The following is an 18,933-nucleotide window of genomic DNA, read 5'->3' on the forward strand; positions in this document are numbered from 1 at the left end:
ATTAATATGCCGAACAAAACTTAATTTTCTTATGAAAAGCCGCAGGCAGCCCCGTTCCAAAAGGAATAAAAGATGGCTGCCGACGATCTCTCAGGCACTGGCTACTCGCACCTGCCGGAGAGTATCGGTTTATTTGCATGTAATAAAGCTTTTTACGTGGCCGTGTAACGTTTTCGAGCACTTTCGGCACGTTTACGACCTCGTTCTGCCAACACTTCTTTGAGGATCCGTTTTAGCGTCATTCTTAAGGGTTCGTTGCATGCCGCCGCGATTGTCGACGAGCCACCGTAAGCTAAGTAAGGGAAAGCGGACCAATCACAGACGCTGTCACCACCCTCTTTATCCGGTTATCGAATTTCAGTGCAGTGGCTCGGCCCCATCGAATCCCTCTCCACTTGAGCATGCTGCTCGCCTCTTGTGAGCCAATTTGACAAGACAAGCCGCTCAGTGTAGGCAATGTTATTCGTTTTTCAAGCAAACAAAAGTGACCTCCTATGAACGAGAAGAGCGTTTGATTCGTCTGTAGAGACAACCCTGCGGGTGACCGCCCGATGCTTGCGTCGGCGGTTACGCAAATTTGACGTCAGGAGATTGGAATAAAAACATATTGGAATAGTTTTACGTTATAGGGCCCCAGCTAGCCGTCACGAGGTATGAAATAAAAAAAACTGTGGTAGAGGCATAGGCGAGAGATGCGATGACGAGAGGTATGAGACGATAAGGTCTAGTTTCGATTTTAGTGACGAAACGCTAGTGTGACATGAGTAATCTGAAAAAATAAATCTTGCAGCACCGTTTTGAACAGATTCAAGGGCTTTAGTGAGATTAGTTTGGTAAGGGTCAAAGATAGCACATGCATATTCAAGTTTTGGTCGTACGAGCGTTTTATAGGCAACTAATTTTACGGGTGGTTTTGCCATGACAAGATTACGGTGAAGATAATCAATAATGTTGTTAGCTGAATTAATTATGTGGCTTACATGATTTGTCCAAGACAAATCTTTGGAGAGGTGAATTCCTAAGTACTTGAAGGAGTCGGTGGTAGACATAGCACAGTTATTAATCTTGTAGGCAGTGGGATGTAGTTAGGTCGACGATGGAATGAATTGTGTACAGTCTTACTAATGCTCAGGGACGTGAGCCATGTAGCACACCAGTCTTGAATATGGAACATATTCTCCTGAAGGGAAGAGACGTCAGCGATGTTATTGATAGGGCGGTACAGGACACAATCATCAGCGAAAAGCCGTATTACAGAGGTTACATTGAGTGGCAGGTCATTAATGTAGATTAAAAATAGGAGTGGGCCAAGAACAGTGCCCTGAGGTACGCCAGACAGAACGGAGGAAACGGAACATGTAAGGTTGTCAGCATATACGAACCATTTTCGGTTAGTTAAAAAACACTGGATCCAGTTAAGAACAGCTGGGTGGATATTTAGGCGTGATAATTTTAGCAAAAGACGAGAATGTGGAACCTTATCAAAAGCCTTTTCGAAATCCAAGAACTGGGCGCCAGTTGGAATGTATACCGTCGAGGTTTAAATGATTATCATGAATCAATAAAGCTAACTGTGTTTTGCATGAGTAATCTTTCCTGAAGCCATGTTGATTAGGGTGAAAGAACTTCATTGAAGTTAGGAAGTTAGCAGCATGAGAGTAGATAACGTGTGCCATGATTTTGGGGCATACACTGGTGAGTGAAATGGGACGGTAGTTACTTGGGGAAGACCGATCACCTTTCTTGATGAGTGGAATGACCCTCCCTATATTCCAGTCTCTTGGAACAGGGCCTGTGTCAAGTTATTGCTGAAAAATGATACAGAGGATAGAACTACAGACATACTTCGTATTTTTTAATACTTTTGCAATAATACCGCCTGTCCCACAGGATGATGAGCACTTCAGGCCATCTATAACCTTAACGACGCCTTCTGGCCTAAAATCAATACCTTCCATTGGTGTAAAATCGAAAAATGGTAAATCTGGAAGTTCATTGGGCAGTTTCTTTTGTAAACATTGAACAAAATGCAAGGTTAAAGGCATCAGGAACATCTGAGTCAGAAATTGGTAAGCCAGAATTATCACATAGAGAAATAGAGCTGCTATTTTCGTGTTTCATCGTTTTCCAAAAATCACGCACTTTAGACTGCAAAATGTTTGGGACGGTAGTAGAAAAAAAATTACGTTTTGTGTGTGCTTTTAATTAGTTGTATTGTTTAGTGGCTTCGTTATATTTTTCCCAGGCAGTAGGAAAACGTGACCATTTGGCCACGTGAAATAATTGTTTTTTTTTATTGTTTAAGCGCTTTAAAGTAGTGTTGTACCAGGGGGATCGTGCTCATTCATTTATTGTGATAGTCGGTTGTGTGAACGTCTGTGACTATTAGTGCAATTACTCTTAGACTAGACGCGTCAGCGTACTCACCGCTAATTTCCTTCTTTCCTTCACTCCTCTCTCTCCCTGTCATCTTTGTTTTCTCCTTTCCCATTCCCCGGTTGTAGGGTAGCCAACCGGACGTTATTCTGGTTAACCTCCCTGCTTTTCTCTTTCCTTGCGATAGTTGGCATGTAAGGACTTGTTCAACGCCGCATTTCTGCTTTGAAAAGCGCCCGGTTGCTCTCGGTCGACCGCTGCTGATACGTGAGGGCAAGTTCCTCATGAAAGACAGTAAGTCCACGATTAATACTCGAGTAATCGGCTTTATCGTCAGTGTTAGTACTTTCTTTGATATTTTACTTTTGAGTAGCACCGCTCGCATCAACGTGAACTGATTCGCGAGAACACAGCGCCGCGCGGACTTTGCACCCGTCGCTTTCAGGACGCAGCGGCCGTGCGCGCGCGGCGACCGCCGGCTGCCCGAGCCGCCCGGAGTAGAACGCGTCCCGCGCCTTACCCCCCCCCCCCCCCCCCCCCCCCCGAAGCCCTGTGCGCGACGGAAGGCGGCCTCTTCGTTCTCGTCTTTGTGACCTTTTATAGTTTCAAGATGCATGTAAACCAACTAGCCCAGTTGTCTATTCTGTTGCAATATATTGTACTGCTCAGTTTAATTTAAAGGGAATATTTTTTCTTTACTTCTGTCGCATGTTTCCGTGGTGGTCAGAATTTCACCGCCGATACAAGGACGGTGATGTGAAATGCTTTCATGCAACCTGTAGTGTCGGGCCGCCTTCCTCGGCAAACGCCAACTGTTCAACGAATGCTCGTGGACCCTTTTCTGCGGCTACGAAGGGAAAGCTACGGGCGTGTGGCTGTTGCACATGTGTTGCCGTGCCAAGTAGTGCGCTAGCGATTGACAGTGCTTCTGTTTGCTCGGAACAGACGCTGAATCGACGCAGTTTCCACGTGCAACGGTTTCGCGTTTGCCCAGATGCGAAAGGAAAAAAGCCGCAAGATAAGCAAACCTCTACACTCAGTGGTGTGTTCTCTTTTATTTAACTGTAGCTAATAAGGAGCTTACGTTTTCTCTTCGCAAGCCTGAGCTAACGTATATTAAAACGCGGGAATCTTTTCAGAAACGCTTTGACTTGTGCGCGCTTTGCCTCCGTAGCTTTCCCTTCGTAGCCACAGAAAGTTTTCCGCGACTACGTAACTCTTTGAAACGCACGTGCTGTCCTGCGAGAGTTGTCCGGCGTCTGAAGGTACGATGGAGTGCTCAAGAGGGACGGGCAACCTCTCCTCACACCACCATCTCCCCGTGTGGCGGCTACCCGCCGTGGTTGCTCAGTGGCTATGGTGTTAGGCTGTTGAGCACGAGGTCGCGGGATCGTATCCCGGCCACGGCGGCCGCATTTCTATGGGAGCGAAATGCGAAAACACCCGTCTACTTAAATTTAGGTGCACGTTAAAGAACCCCAGGTGGTCGAAATTTCCGGAGTCCTCCACTGCGGGTGCCTCATAATCAGAAAGTGGTTTTGGCACGTAAAACCCCATAATTTAATTTTATTTTAATGTGGCGGCTACGGGAGAGGAGGATGGCAGTTACCTTCTCCAGGCAGCACACACGTGACCAATTTGGCTTATATGTATACCCAACTGTACGCCCACTAGATATGTGCTGATTAACGAATGTGTTCCCTGTGGAATTAAGAAATGAAACAGCAAACGCTGCCTAAATATCCTGACTATCTTCGAGCACATTATTCCTTTAATAAAGATACTGTAGCTTTCTATAGAAGCGTTCTGCTATTCGCTTACGTTTACAATCATTGTCGATGGTTCGAATCAGTGAAGGCCGAATACAATATATAAATAAATGGTCTCACAAAAACGCTGCCCCATGAGCACTATTTTAAAACGATATATTTTATGTTTCATTCATTTATTATTCGTTGCGGCGATTGACTGATCTGGGTGACATCGATGGCGTGCCAACGAAGGGCTAGAGTATGTCAAAATTTAAAAAAAGATATAGTTACAGAGCCCTATTTTGGTTACCATATTCTTTAACAACTGAATTCATTCATCCCTTTTTTTTTTTTCGTATCATTCGCCTCGTCGACTTACCGATCCGGACAAGGGCAACATGACTGCGGACGAGCCAACAGAAAAAAAAGGAAGGAAAATAAAATGAAATAATTACCGTTAGAAAAGACAGCCCCTGCCTTTGTTTAGCGTTTTCTGATTATTGTTCTTCACGAGACAGGAAATGACGCAACAACGAAGTGACAAGGCTCAAGGAGACGTTCTCTTTTTATTTCCTTTATTTATTTTTCTCTAACAGAAAGGCCTGGCATTCGCAAGATGACTATGTATGGTAATGAAGCTGCGGTTCCTCGGAGACCAAATTTTTGTGCCCACACACGCTCGACAGCTCTTTTCAGCAGCCTTACACGACGTCGAAGCCGTGCGGTAAAACATGAGTCGATGTGGAGGAAGAGTGGCTCGTCTTCGGCTGGGCTTTGATCTCGACGCTTGAATAGCTCGCCGCTCTCGTGATAACACGCAACATAAAGAAGAGAGCAGAAAGTGTTCCTCGGGCGTTTTCTGTTTCTTTTTCTTTTTTTTGCTGTCTTTTATTTTCAGCTGTGAAAAGGAGCCCCCGAATGCGGCCAATATCCTGAAAAGCGACGGTTGTTGAAGCAAGCTCCTTTTCTTTCGCACCCAGTGAGGATCAGGGGAAGTAATTTGACGTAGGCGGGACTGCGGTCTGTATTTTCCTTTGGCTGCTTCGTTTGCTCGGCATAACTTTCACCGCATGTTAAGGCTGTCTCTCATTTCCTCGCCGGCTCGTTCAATGCATCAATTATGTTGGAAAGCACCCGCCCTACTTTTAATAAACCACGTCGTAACTCAGTAGTTTCAGACGTATCATCTTATCCACATAATAGCCTCACGTTTCCAACCGCTTTTGTCAGAAATGTTTGCTTTCCAGGCGCTTGCTTGCTGGCTTCGAATGCTTCAACCATTCTTGCTTTCTGTATGATATCGAGTCTAAGAAATCATACTGTCGGAACAATCGTCGGAACAAGTCGCTACAAAGACTTCGACCATGGTGAAAAGCACTGCAAACACAGTACCTAAACCGGTCTCAGCCAATGACGATGCGCAAATTGTCAATCTTCAGAACATGCTTGACATCGTCATCAGATCTCTAATCGCCGGTCGTCAGACACCAGCAGCGTCAGCAGCAGAGCAACTTTTGGAGGCCCTCGTTGCAGTCCCCGACGGCCTTCACTAGACGGTTTCCGGAAACAATTTTAACAGTTGTCAGCAGCCTCGCCTTTTTGTGCTGCAACGGAATCTCAGGTCGATGCGACCGCGGCACGCTGATCTAGTTCTTCGAACTCATCGCTATGAAGACTCCACAAGACGCTGTAGCGCTTCAGGAAACTAACGCAAGCAAAGGCGAATATCGATTACCAGGCTCCGGGGGTTTCCACAGTAAGACTCCATGCGCGAAACCAACTTGTGGCTCTTTCCAGTCTGTGGACGCGGCGCATACGCGCAATGTTTCGAAAGCATCAGTGCACGTACGTGCTGACTTGGATTTCGCGGTCCTTGACACAGACGGCATCTGTGAGGACGAGTTTGAGTGTGCGGCTGCTACTGTGAGCCTCAGAGATGTGTCTACGACGGTGGCAAGCATATACGACAGGCCTACACGTTCTTCAGATACCTCAGTACTTAAGTGCTTAGTGTCCCGGTGCGGTGCATCGTTTGTGTTATCCGGAGATTTTAATACCCACCATCCGCGATGGTGTAGCCGTTCCTAAGACAATGGTGGGGCAGAGATTAACGAGATCGTCACCAAAAACGATCTGCAAATACTGAATGATGGTTCTCCTGCATTTATATGTACAGGACAAAAGCATTCCACTATAGACCTTGCGATATAAACCAGATATGTGTGCTTAGCCTGGCCATGTGAACCTGACCCCCCGGGGGGAGGGGGGGGGGGGGGGGCTCAGATCACCTACCCATTTGGTTAACACCAACAAATCCTGCGGGCCGCCACACTACCGTGTACACAGTGACAAACTGGGTCAAGTTCCGTCAGCTGATCTCAGAGGCACCATCTCAAAAGAGCCTGTTCAAACTGATGAGTGAGTGTTTACGAGAAGCTACAGTACAACGACGACAGAATATCGGCAAACTAAACCCCGATCGAAAGCTCTTATGGCTCCGCGCATGTCGACGGCGCGCTTATATAGGCGGGCACAGCACTCTAAACGATGCACCGACTGGACTATGTGTAATCGCATTGACGCAGCCATGCGGTGGCATACAAAAAAGCAAGCTGCGCAGCCTTATGTAGTTCGCTGCTTACTGGAAGTGGTTTTGGAAGTGTATGGCGATACTGAAGGCTCGCCACACTCCCGAAATCTGCAAGAATCCTACTGCTGCATTGTACATAGCGACTGGTCAGTCACCAAAACTTCTAGATGAGGCATTTGCAGACCTTTCCGTCTCTCCTACATCCAGTGACACCACAAATGGCAACATACATTCTTTGACAAGTCACAGTACCATAACCGCTCCCTACGGTCCAGCCTGCCAGATGGACGAGGCAGATTTCACTCTTGAGTAGCTGCGACACGCTGACCTTCTCCGAACGCCGCACTGCTCAAGGTGAAGATGGTGTCACGTATCAAGCATTGCGGAACGTTGATAAGAGTTTTCATGACCATATATTGGACGAGTATAATGAAGTATGGAGAACCGGTGTAATCCCTGCTGAATAGAAATCGTCCGTCGTGATCCAATTTTAAATCCCGGGCGCCCTACAAGGCACCTCAAGCACTGCCCGCCAATATCCCTAACTTCAAATGTCATCAAGTTAACGGAACAAAATGTTTTGTTTCGCCTAGATGTTATGCGAGAGAAGCTGAATTTTTTTCCGTGATGTCATGAGTGGCTTTCGTCGTCGCCGTTCAGCTCTGAACAGCATCTCACACCTTGTCTCAGCGCTCGAATTTGCTAGAGAAAACAAGCATTCCGCCTACGTGCTCTTCCTAGACATACAGCAAGCTTTCGACTCAGTTCCGCATAAGGCGATTATTTTCGCTCTTGCAACCGCGGGAATTTCGGGTCGTCTGCTTCGCTTTGTGGGCAATTTTCTAGCGAAGCGCCGGATGAAAGTGTGTGTCGGAGGAATAACTAGTGAATCCCGAAGTGTGAAGTGCGCTATCCCAAAGGGCAGCGTTTTATTGCAGCTTTTGTTTAACACCGTACTCGCCGCGCTTCCAAGTCATTTGCCTCGGGACAGTGCCTTCCCTGTGAGCATAGCGTCTACACATGCAGATGGCATTGCTCTGTGGATAAGCAGGCCTTCGCATCTGGTCCGCGGCTTCGTGCAAGCTTGCAAAGAGCTCTAAACGCGACTTCGGAGTACTTGGGTAAAGTTGGTCTGCACATATCACCTGCTAAGTCGGCTGCAATAGCATATTACCCTAAACCACGCGCTCGTCGAAGAATGAGCCGACTGTACCTTGACGAAACGTCTATAAGCTGGGTGCGACGACGCTGTTATTTGGTGTTAACTGTGGATGATCGCATTTCTTGGCGTCCTGCCGTTAAATTTGTACGACGCACGTCGCACTCCCTACTTAAATATGTGGCCCCCTTGACTGCTAGAGGTGCTGGCTGCGATCGAACAACGGCTCTCCAGGTGTACCAGTCATCTGTACTCTCAGTCATGATGTATGCGTTACCAGTCCTGAACGTACCACCTAGTTTGATGGCCCAACGCGAACGAGATCATCGCGTTGCCCTTCGACTAGTGCTTGGGCTACCTCGTGATCGAGGCGCAATTTGTTACTTTACTCACTGAAGCGCATCACATAACCCTGAGGCTGCAAGCAGACCAGCGAACTCTATGTCATATTGAGCGTCTGCACCACGTATCAAATGGCCAATCGCTACTTGATCGTCTCATTCAGCGCTCGTTATCTCGCATCGGAAAAATGGAGGCATTATTTATGAATATCACTGACATTTCTGAACATGTTGCTTCAGCTACGCCTCCGCTTCCAAAAGATATCACAAAACACGTATTCCCCATTTACGTCACACTCCATGACAAAAACAAATAATCTGATATGCCTGTTTCGGCAATATTCCAATTGGCTCAGTCTTACATGTTCGATAGATTTCCAGAATATCTTCAAGTATTCACAGGTGCATCTGCACACAGCGACGGTCAAGGCGCCTCTGAATTCTTTTTATGCCCTTCGACTCAAGTGCGACGTATATTTCAAATATTTCATCCAACTTCGTCAACAAGTGCGAAGCTAGCAGTGATTAATATAGTACTAAAATACGTGCAAGATGAGTTAACCACATCAAAGATTATCATCTTTACGCACTCCCGCGCCGCCCTTAGCAGGTTATAGCGCCGTCACATTGATTGCCCAGTTGCGCGCAGCATCACTGACTCTGCAAGCAAAATTTCATCACGTGGGGTATCTCTCGTTGCTCAATGGATACCTTCACACGTAGGAATCGCCGGAAATGAAGAGGCTGATCGACTGGCTTCAACTTACGCTCATAACAACTGTGTCTGCCCTGAAATTTTGTGCAAGCTTGATGACGCTCGTCTGCTGATTCGTCGCCACTTACTCAAGCAGCATCCAGACCGGAACCAATGGAATGTTCCCGCCCCGTGTTAGCGGCCGAGGCTTGCCTCGTCGCTCTAGAGCGCAACTACTCAAGCTGGGGGTTGGCTGCGTGAACTTGCGCGAACGTTTATACAGACAAGGACGTGTGGCCCGTCCATTGTGTACGTCTTGCGGCTGCTGCGAGACACTTCAGCACCTGGTGTTGGAGTGTCCCGCTTTCAGTGCGCAGCGCATGTCGCTAGTGAGAGACTATCACCTCCTCGTCGAATGTTTGTACCCCAGTAGTTGTGAGTCTCGACGTGGTCAGGCTCATCGCACTCTACTTATTTTTCTAACTAACTTAGGTTCACGTTTGTAGCATCGATACTATTTCTTCTATTTACCATTTTGTAGTTGCGTGACCTTCAGTGACCGGCCCTACTGTGTGTGACCTGTACTTTGTGCTATACATTATTACACTAGATTTGTCCGGTTGCTCTTTCTTTTCTCTTTCCTCCGCTCCTTCCTATCTTCCATTTGTGTGTTGCTGTCACCTCCCTTCTGAAATGTAGGCAGGTTTTGTGCCCCTTCCGGTGGCAGTTGCCAGCTTGCTCCTCGCTTCCCCTTTCCTGTTAAATGTTTATATGTTTTCAAAACAAATAATTTCTGTATGTAGAATACATAGCCCGGAACGAGCAATTCAGCGCACTCTTGAATGGTCTACTGGCGCTCGACCATTTATTGTACACCGAGTAACTTCTGCACCTGAAATATTATTGTCGGAAATAATTTTAAAACCATTCAACCGTACAAAATCATTGTCAAGGCAGATGGGTTCTGTCAGTGTGTGTCATGTCAAAATATCGTGCCGCTACTTGGATGGCATGAATCTAACAGTGTTCAATTAGCAAAATTTTCAGATCGATTCGAGTGTATGATTACGTGAGAAAAACAGCTTTTGAACACTGAATCAAGTTAGTATTTATATTTTCGGAACAAATCTAAATGTATAGGCTAGAGTCGGTTGCACAAAAACCTGTTATTTACGTTATTTGGTACATGTGGCTGTCGTTAACTGGCTGTAAGATCAGCTGAAAAGCCTGCAAATTGGCAAGCAACATAAAGATGGCGATAATACATGCGACGTGCGTAAAAACATCGGGGTAATCAAAGAAAGGAACAATGCGTCACCAGATTATGATGTGTTTAGTTTAATGAAATAATTTTGTTGAACTAGTTAATAATTATTTTCCGCCATTCCGGCTGCTTACTACGTGCATGGTCAGTATGTGTAGATGAATAGGAAATTAAGTAAGAGACATCAGAAGCGGCGGGCCATCCGAGACACACTTAAATAATTGAGGCTGGCTTTCACCTCATATTACGCGCACATACATGCCACAAACACAGAAACATATAAAGTCTACAGAAAAGGCGCACCAAAAAGTGTAATTATCAGCAGGACAAGAAAGAAGGTTATTACCACAAGAAGAGCCCGATATGCATCCCTGATGTATAATAGAAGTTCATGCCCAATTTGCAATAAAAACAGTATTATAAGCGCTCACATAATTATTAAAGCAGAATATTAAGTAGAGTTCGCAATAATCTGCAAATCAAATAGGTTGCCGACCACAAGGAAATTTTGTATGGTTGTCAAAGCACATCACTGTTCAGCAGAGCATGACGATGGACCAACCAGGACTCAACAGTTACTGAAACCTGACTTCCTTCTTACTAGCCTCCGTCAATTATTGCACGCCAAGATCTCGGACTCTCGAAGGTATCCTCCGATTCTTTTGTTTGCAAAGACATCCAGTTAAAGTTGGTTCCACGATTCTCGCACCGCTTCTCTTTATAAAAATAAAGCATAATGCACCATAAGAGAAAGTCGCCAAGGTTGACGACTGGGCGTGTTGGTATAGCATATTAGAGGTTGGATTGCGCAACATTTTGACGAGACACACAGAAGAGAGACACACCACAGAGCGCTACTTGCAACTATCGTTTTATTCCCTTGTCAGCGGAATAATACAGGAAGATACTCAGGGGGGAGGGCGGTAGCGACAAAAAAACAAATAAACAAAAACAAAAATAGTTTTGACAAACATTGCCATCTACCAATGCCAAGCCAGCTTTGTCATGTGATCATTTTTGCTGCACTCGATATCACAAAAAAGACCAGGATACGAAATTACAGATTAGCGCATGAAGAAATCTAATTCCTTTGCAGTAAGGGATACTGAGGGCGTGCTCACGCACATGCTTCCCAAACGCGCAATCTCAGCGGCTTCGATTATCTCCCTCGTTATTTGGCTGCCATCTTTGCTCACAATCTTACAATTCTCGAATAATGGCCGAAATCCGCAATCTCTACAATGTATCCCAAGGTGTCTGGCGACTGTTCTTGAAACGTTATAATCATGTTCCTTTAATCTTTCGTTTAAAAATCGCCCGGTCTGTCCGATGTACTTTCTGCCGCACTGAAGTGGAATGGAATATACCACTCCCTCAGTGCAGTCCACGAACTTCTTTCTGTGTTGTATTTCACAGCCTCGTTTCTGTGTGGCACCTGGGTTAACCTTTGCACACATGCTCAGCAATTTCTCCGGTGCGGAAAACACCACTTTTACCTCGCATCTTTTACCAATTTTCTTTACTCGGTGCGCGATCGAATGAATGTACGGCATCACCACTATTTTTTCTCGTGTGCTTGGACCGCAAGGCTCTTTCCAAGATAACGGTGCCCTGGTTCAGATTTCCTTGAGCAAACATTGTGCCACCGATACTAATAGATGGAAAGGATAACCTGCCTCCTTGAGCCTGCGCGTTTGCTCCCGAAAGCTGTCAGCAATGCTATGATGGCACGATTTTTGCAACGCGTTTCTGTAACATGACTTAACTATGCCTCGTTTTATGATTTTTGAATGCGCAGATTGGAATGGCAAAAGAGGCTTATTTTCACGTGGTTCGTATTGCCAACAACAATAACTGGAGCCCAGACTTAGTTTTAAGTCAAGAAACCTAATTGCTCCACCGTCTGGCTCTTCACTTGTGACCACCAATGGCTCTAGCCCCTCTCTGCAAATTCTTTCAAGGTGTGTCAACAGCGACTGATTCTTGTTATCAACGTTGTCCACTAAAACTAAATAATCATCAACAAACGTGAACACACGAGCAACCCGTGAATTCAGGAGGCGTGCGGCTAGGGTTCTGTCAATGTTGGCTAGGAACAGGTCACTCAAAATCGGTGGGATAGACGAACCTATACATATTCCTTGTTTTTGAAGGAAAATGTCTCCATTCCAAGACACGTAGGTGGATTTTAAATACATGGACAACAACTCTAAAAAGGCTTCAACATGCATCTGTGAATCATTTTGAAAGACAACGTTTCCGTATTTGTCAATACATTGTTCAATGCACAGCAAGAGCTTTTTGTGAGGAATAGAGTAAAATAAGTCTTTGACGTCAAAAGAGTAAGCCAAATACCCCTTGTCAGAATTTTCTCGTAGGAACGCAATAGCTTGCTCAGAGTTCTTTAGTAAAAAGGGGTCGTCAACTTTCAGTAATTTTAACCTGCTCTGCAGGAACGAGGCTACTGGCAACTGCCAGGTGTCTTTAGCAGTGACAATTACCCTAAGCGTGCAGTCCACCTTGTGGGTCTTTGCTGTGAAGAACATTTGCAAGCTTAATTTTCTCTTTTTATCAAGAGACTTATTCAGATTATCCAGTTTCCATTTGGCGCACAACTTCCTAGCTTCATTTCTTACTTTAGACAAGCAGACACTGGTGCGGCAGTCAAAAGCCCCTCTGATGGCTTCCGCTGCTTTCATCATCATCATCATCAGCCTAGTTACGCCCACTGCAGGGCAAAGGCCTCTCCCATACTTTTCCAACTACCCCGGTCATGTACTAATTGTGGCCATGTGGTCCCTGCAAACGTCTTAATGTCATCTGCCCACCTAACTTTCTGCCGCCCCCTGCTACGCTTCCCTTCTCTTGGAATCCAGTCCGTAGCTCTTAGTGACCATCGGTTATCTTCCCTCCTCATTACATGTCCGGCCCATGCCCATTTCTTTTTCTTGATTTCAACTAAGATGTCGTTTACCCGCGTTTGTTGCCTCACCCAATCTGCTGTTTTCTTATCCCTTAACGTTACACCCATCATTCTTCTTTCCATAGCTCGTTGCGTCGTCCTCAATTTCAGCAGAACCCTTTTCGTAAGCCTCCAGGTTTCTGCCCCATATGTGAGTACTGGTAACACACAGCTGTTGTACACTTTCCTTTTGAGGGATAGTGGCAACCTACTGTTCATGATTTGAGAATGCCTGCCAAACGCACCCCAACCCATTCTTATTCTTCTGGTTATTTTAGTCTCATGATCCGGATCCGTGGTCACTACCTGCCCTAAGTAGATGTATTCCCTTACCACTTCCAGTGTTTCGCTACCTATCGTAAACTGCTGTTCTCTTCCGAGACTGTTAAACAGTACTTTAGTTTTCTGCAGATTAATTTTCAGACCCACCCTTCTGCTTTGCCTCTCCAGGTCAGTGAGCATGCATTGCAATTGGTCTCCTGAGTTACTAAGCAAGGCAATATCATCAGCGAATCGCAAGTTGCTAAGGTATTCTTCATCAACTTTTATCCCCAATTCTTCCCACTCCAGGACTCTGAATACCTCCTGTAAACATGCTGTGAATAGCATTGGAGATATCGTATCTCCCTGTCTGACGCCTTTCTTTATAGGGATTTTGTTGCTTTCTTTGTGGAGGACTACGGTGGCTGTGGAGCCGCTATAGATATCTTCCAGTATTTTTACATATGGCTCATCTACACCCTGATTCCGTAATGCCTCCATGACTGCTGCGGTTTCGACTGAATCAAACGCTTTCTCGTAATCAATGAAAGCTATATATAAGGGTTGGTTATATTCTGCACATTTCTCTATCACTTGATTGATAGTGTGAATATGGTCTATTGTTGAGTAGCCTTTACGGAACCCTGCCTGGTCCTTTGGTTGACAGAAGTCTAAGGTGTTCCTGATTCTATTTGCGATTACCTTAGTAAATACTTTGTAGGCAACGGACAGTAAGCTGATCGGTCTATAATTTTTCAAGTCTTTGGCGTCCCATTTCTTATGGATTAGGATTATGTTAGCGTTCTTCCAAGATTCCGGTACGCTCGAGGTTATGAGGCATTGCGTATACAGGGTGGCCAGTTTCTCTAGAACAATCTGACCACCATCCTTCAACAAATCTGCTGTTACCTGATCCTCCCCAGCTGCCTTCCCCCTTTGCATAGCTCCTAAGGCTTTCTTTACTTCTGGCGTTACCTGTGGGATTTCGAATTCCTCTAGGCTATTCTCTCTTCTACTATCGTCGTGGGTGCCACTGGTACTGTATAAATCTCTATAGAACTCCTCAGCCACTTGAACTATCTCGTCCATATTAGTAACGATATTGCCGGCTTTGTCTCTTAACGCACACATCTGATTCTTGCCTATTCCTAGTTTCTTCTTCACTGTTTTTAGGCTTCCTCCGTTCCTGAGAGCCTGTTCAATTCTATCCATATTATAGTTCCTGATGTCCGCTGTCTTACGCTTGTTGATTAACTTAGAAAGTTCTGCCAGTTCTATTCTAGCTGTAGGATTAGAGGCTTTCATACATTGGCGTTTCTTGATCAGATCTTTCGTCTCCTGCGATAGCTTACTGGTTTCCTGTCTAACGGCGTTACCACCGACTTCTATTGCGCACTCCTTAATGATGCCCATGAGATTGTCGTTCATTGCTTCAACACTAAGGTCCTCTTCCTGAGTTAAAGCCGAATACCTGTTCTGTAGTTTGAACCGGAATTCCTCTAGTTTCCCTCTTACCGCTAACTCATTGATTGGCTTCTTGTGTACCAGTTTCTTTCGTTCCCTCCTCAAGTCTAGGCTAATTCGAGTTCTTACCATCCTGTGGTCACTGCAGCGTACCTTGCCGAGCACGTCTACATCTTGAATGATGCCAGGGTTCGCGCAGAGTATGAAGTCAATTTCATTTCTAGTCTCACCATTCGCGCTCCTCCACGTCCACTTTCGGCTAACCCGCTTGCGGAAAAAGGTATTCATTATCCGCATATTATTCTGTTCTGCAAACTCTACTAATAATTCTCCTCTGCTATTCCTAGAGCCTATGCCATATTCCCCCACTGACTTGTCTCCAGCCTGCTTCTTGCCTACCCTGGCATTGAAGTCGCCCATCAGTATAGTGTATTTTGTTTTGACTTTACCCATCGCCGATTCTACGTCTTCATAAAAGCTTTCGACTTCCTGGTCATCATGACTAGATGTAGGAGCGTAGACCTGTACAACCTTCATTTTGTACCTCTTATTAAGTTTCACAACAAGACATGCCACCCTCTCGTTAATGCTATAGAATTCCTGTATGTTACCAGCTATTTCCTTATTAATCAGGAATCCGACTCCTAGTTCTCGTCTCTCCGCTAAGCCCCGGTAACACAGTACATGCCCGCTTTTTAGCACTGTATATGCTTCTTTTGTCCTCCTAACCTCACTGAGCCCTATTATATCCCATTTACTACCCTCTAATTCCTCCAATAACACTGCTAGACTCGCCTCACTAGATAGCGTTCTAACGTTAAACGTTGCCAGGTTCAGATTCCAATGGCGGCCTGTCCGGAGCCAGGTATTCTTAGCACCCTCTGCAGCGTCACAGATCTGACCGCCGCCGTGGTCAGTTGCTTCGCGGCTGCTGGGGACTGAGGGCCGGGGTTCGATTGTTGTATTCATATAGGAGGTTGTGGCCAAGTACTGCACCAGGGTGGCCAATCCTGCTCTGGTGAGAGAGTGCGTTACCGGTTCTGGTCACCGGGATCAGGCCGCACTCCAGGCCTGTTTGTGCAATTTTCTCAACACACGGTTTTTTTTTTTTTTTCCGGTGGAGAATAGCGCGGCACCGGGATTTGAATCACGGTCCTCTTGCACTGGAGACGGATACTCTACCGTCCCCGTAGGAGTTAAATTAAAAATTAATTTATGGGGCTTTACGTGACAAAACCACTTTCTGATTATGCACGCCGTAGTGGAGGACTCCGAAAATTTCGACCACCTGGGGTTCTTTAACGTGCACCTAATTCTAAGTACACGGGCGTTTTCGCATTTCGCCCCCATCGAAATGCGGCCGCCGTGGTCGGGGTCCGATCCCGCGACCTCGTGCTCAGCAGTCTAACACCATAACCACTGAGCAACCACGGCGGGTCCCGCAGGAGTTGTACGCCTCATTTAACCTACAGTGGTGCCCTACTTGGTCAGTCAAGGTGGACCAATCTGAGCTCGGTTATACCGCATGGATGGCACTAGGCTAGAGAACCTGGTATTTATGACCTGCACATGTGAGTGTGAGGCCATACATATTTGAAGATATATATCTTTCTTTTTTCTTTTTACGAGGGTCCCCGTACAGTGATAAAATAAAGGAAAAGACATTAAAAGAAAGAAAAAAAAAGAAAGAAAAAGGGGCGGAAAAAAAGAAGGAACATAACGGGTGATTTGAACTCGTGACCCTTCGATGTTGCCCGGAAAGATAGCTCAGGCGGTTGGTTCGTCAGGCCCCAGGCTACTTTCAAGCGCCACAGCTCCTGCTCCGAGCCTCACACTTACGTGGAAAGAGACTGATGTTGTCCGCGATAGTCGTTGGAAGGCATACTTTCTTGGAAAAATGGCTGCCCGAGGAGAAGGGCGAACTCGAGCGGCATTAGAGACAAGGAAAACTGCCTTAAAATATTTAGACTTGAGGGAAAGCTTCGTTAACAAACTATAACACGGCAATCAGCACTCGAATACGACGAGAGAAATTACTGAGACGTGGAAAATTCCCTTGAAAAAAATCTGGTTTGCGAGACAAATGCTTGTATGTATTGAACCTCTTAAAAGATGAGGGGTGAAATATGCGCTCACCGAGAGGGCATCGTGAGCACGAGACATCCACAAGGCACCTTACAGAGATGTGGAGAGCTTCGCGGCCGGAACGAAGCCTCCCTTCTCCGCCGGCCAAGAGGGGGAAACGCGCTTTCCGATCGCTCAAGGTTGCGCGGACAAAGCATAACTCTAGCGTCTAGGAAAGGCTTAACCAGGTGCGATGGCGGCACGCATAGCGTGGGAAGCTAGCCGCCAGAATAACTATACCAAGGACTGCTGCTGATGAGGGCGAAATACCTTCGTGTAGTCATAATAACCCTAATAGGACTGCTTTCGAAAAAAAAAAAGGAAACGGCCCAGAGGGCTATACTACGAGAGCTATGACTGATAGTTTTCTATATATATATATATATATATATATATATATATATATATATATATTCATCTTATCTATGGGATCGCATGCGCGCGCTGTTTCTTTGTCTCTGCGTGTAGTACAGTTAAGAGAGCCAGTTTAAGGGCGGAGAAGAAGAAAGAAAAGAAAAGCAAAAACTGCAGCGCCGTGGTTTTAAAGCGCACCCGTGGTAGAGAAACGGAATGCGATATAAGCGTGCGTAGCCATGATACGCACACGACAAACTGCCTTAAAATATTTAGACTTGAGGGAAAGCTTCGGTAACAAACGATAGCACAGCAATCAGCACTCGAATATAATTATAACCCTAATACTAATTGTAAATATTCATCTCATCTATGGGATCTAATGCGCGCGCTGTTGCTTTGTTCTGTGTGTAGTAGTTAAGAGAGTCAGTTTAAGGGCGGAGAAGAAGGGAGGGAAGGAAAGTCTCTGAAGCAAAATTACAGCGCCGTGGTTTTAAAGCGCATCCCGTGGTAGAGAAACGGAAGGCGATATAAGCGTGCGTGGCCATGATACGCACACGACAAACTGCCTTAAAATATTTAGACTTGAGGGAAAGCTTCATTAGCAAACGATAGCACGGCAATCAGCACTCGAATATAATTATAACTCTAATAATAATTGTAAATATTCATCTCATCTATGGGATCTAATGCGCGCGCTGTTGCTTTGTCTCTGCGTGTAGTAGTTGAGAGAGCCAGTTTAAGGGCGGAGAAGTGGGAAGGAAAGGAAAGTCTCTGAAGCAAACTTGTAGCGTCGTGGTTTTAAAGCGCAACCGTGGTAGAGAAACGGAAGGCGATATAAGCGTGCGTGGCCATGATACGCACACGACAAACTGCCTTAAAATATTTAGACTTGAGGGGAAAGCTTCGTTAACAAACTATAACACGGCAAACAGCACTCGAATACGACGAGAGAAATTACTGAGACGTGGAAAATTCCCTTGAAAAAAATCTGGTTTGCGAGACAAATGCTTGTATGTATTAGATACATGCTTTAGATAAATACAATTCCTTAGGTAACACCAAGAAGCCTCCTTCTTTATCCGCGGGAACTAAAGCCAGCGAATGCTCCTTTAGGAAGGACACTGCTTTTTTGACAGGAACAGCGTTCATAGGTGTCTTGCATCTCACCAAAACGTCGATGCCTTCGGACAAACAGCGGTCAGTTTCACTTTCCGGAGCCAACTTGGAGACGCGCTTGACGATACCCAGAAGAGCTGGCTGTGAGAGCTTAGGTTGAACGGCGAACTTTGGTCCCTTCGAGAGAACGTCCTTGATGTCCACCTACGTCCACCTACGAGGCGACGTGGTGCTACCGAAACCCATCAAGGACGTTCTCTCGAAGGGACCAAAGTTCGCCGTTCAACCTAAGCTCTCACAGCCAGCTCTTCTGGGTATCGTCAAGCGCGTCTCCAAGTTGGCTTCGGAAAGTGAAACTGACCGCTGTTTGTCCGAAGGCATCGACGTTTTGGCGAGATGCAAGACACCTATGAACGTTCTTCCTGTCAAAAAAGCTGTTTTCTTCCTAAACGAGCATTCGCTGGCTTTAGTTCC

This window comes from Dermacentor andersoni, chromosome 8, assembly GCF_023375885.2.
Source record: "Dermacentor andersoni chromosome 8, qqDerAnde1_hic_scaffold, whole genome shotgun sequence".
In the NCBI taxonomy this organism is placed as follows: Eukaryota; Metazoa; Arthropoda; class Arachnida; order Ixodida; family Ixodidae; genus Dermacentor; species Dermacentor andersoni.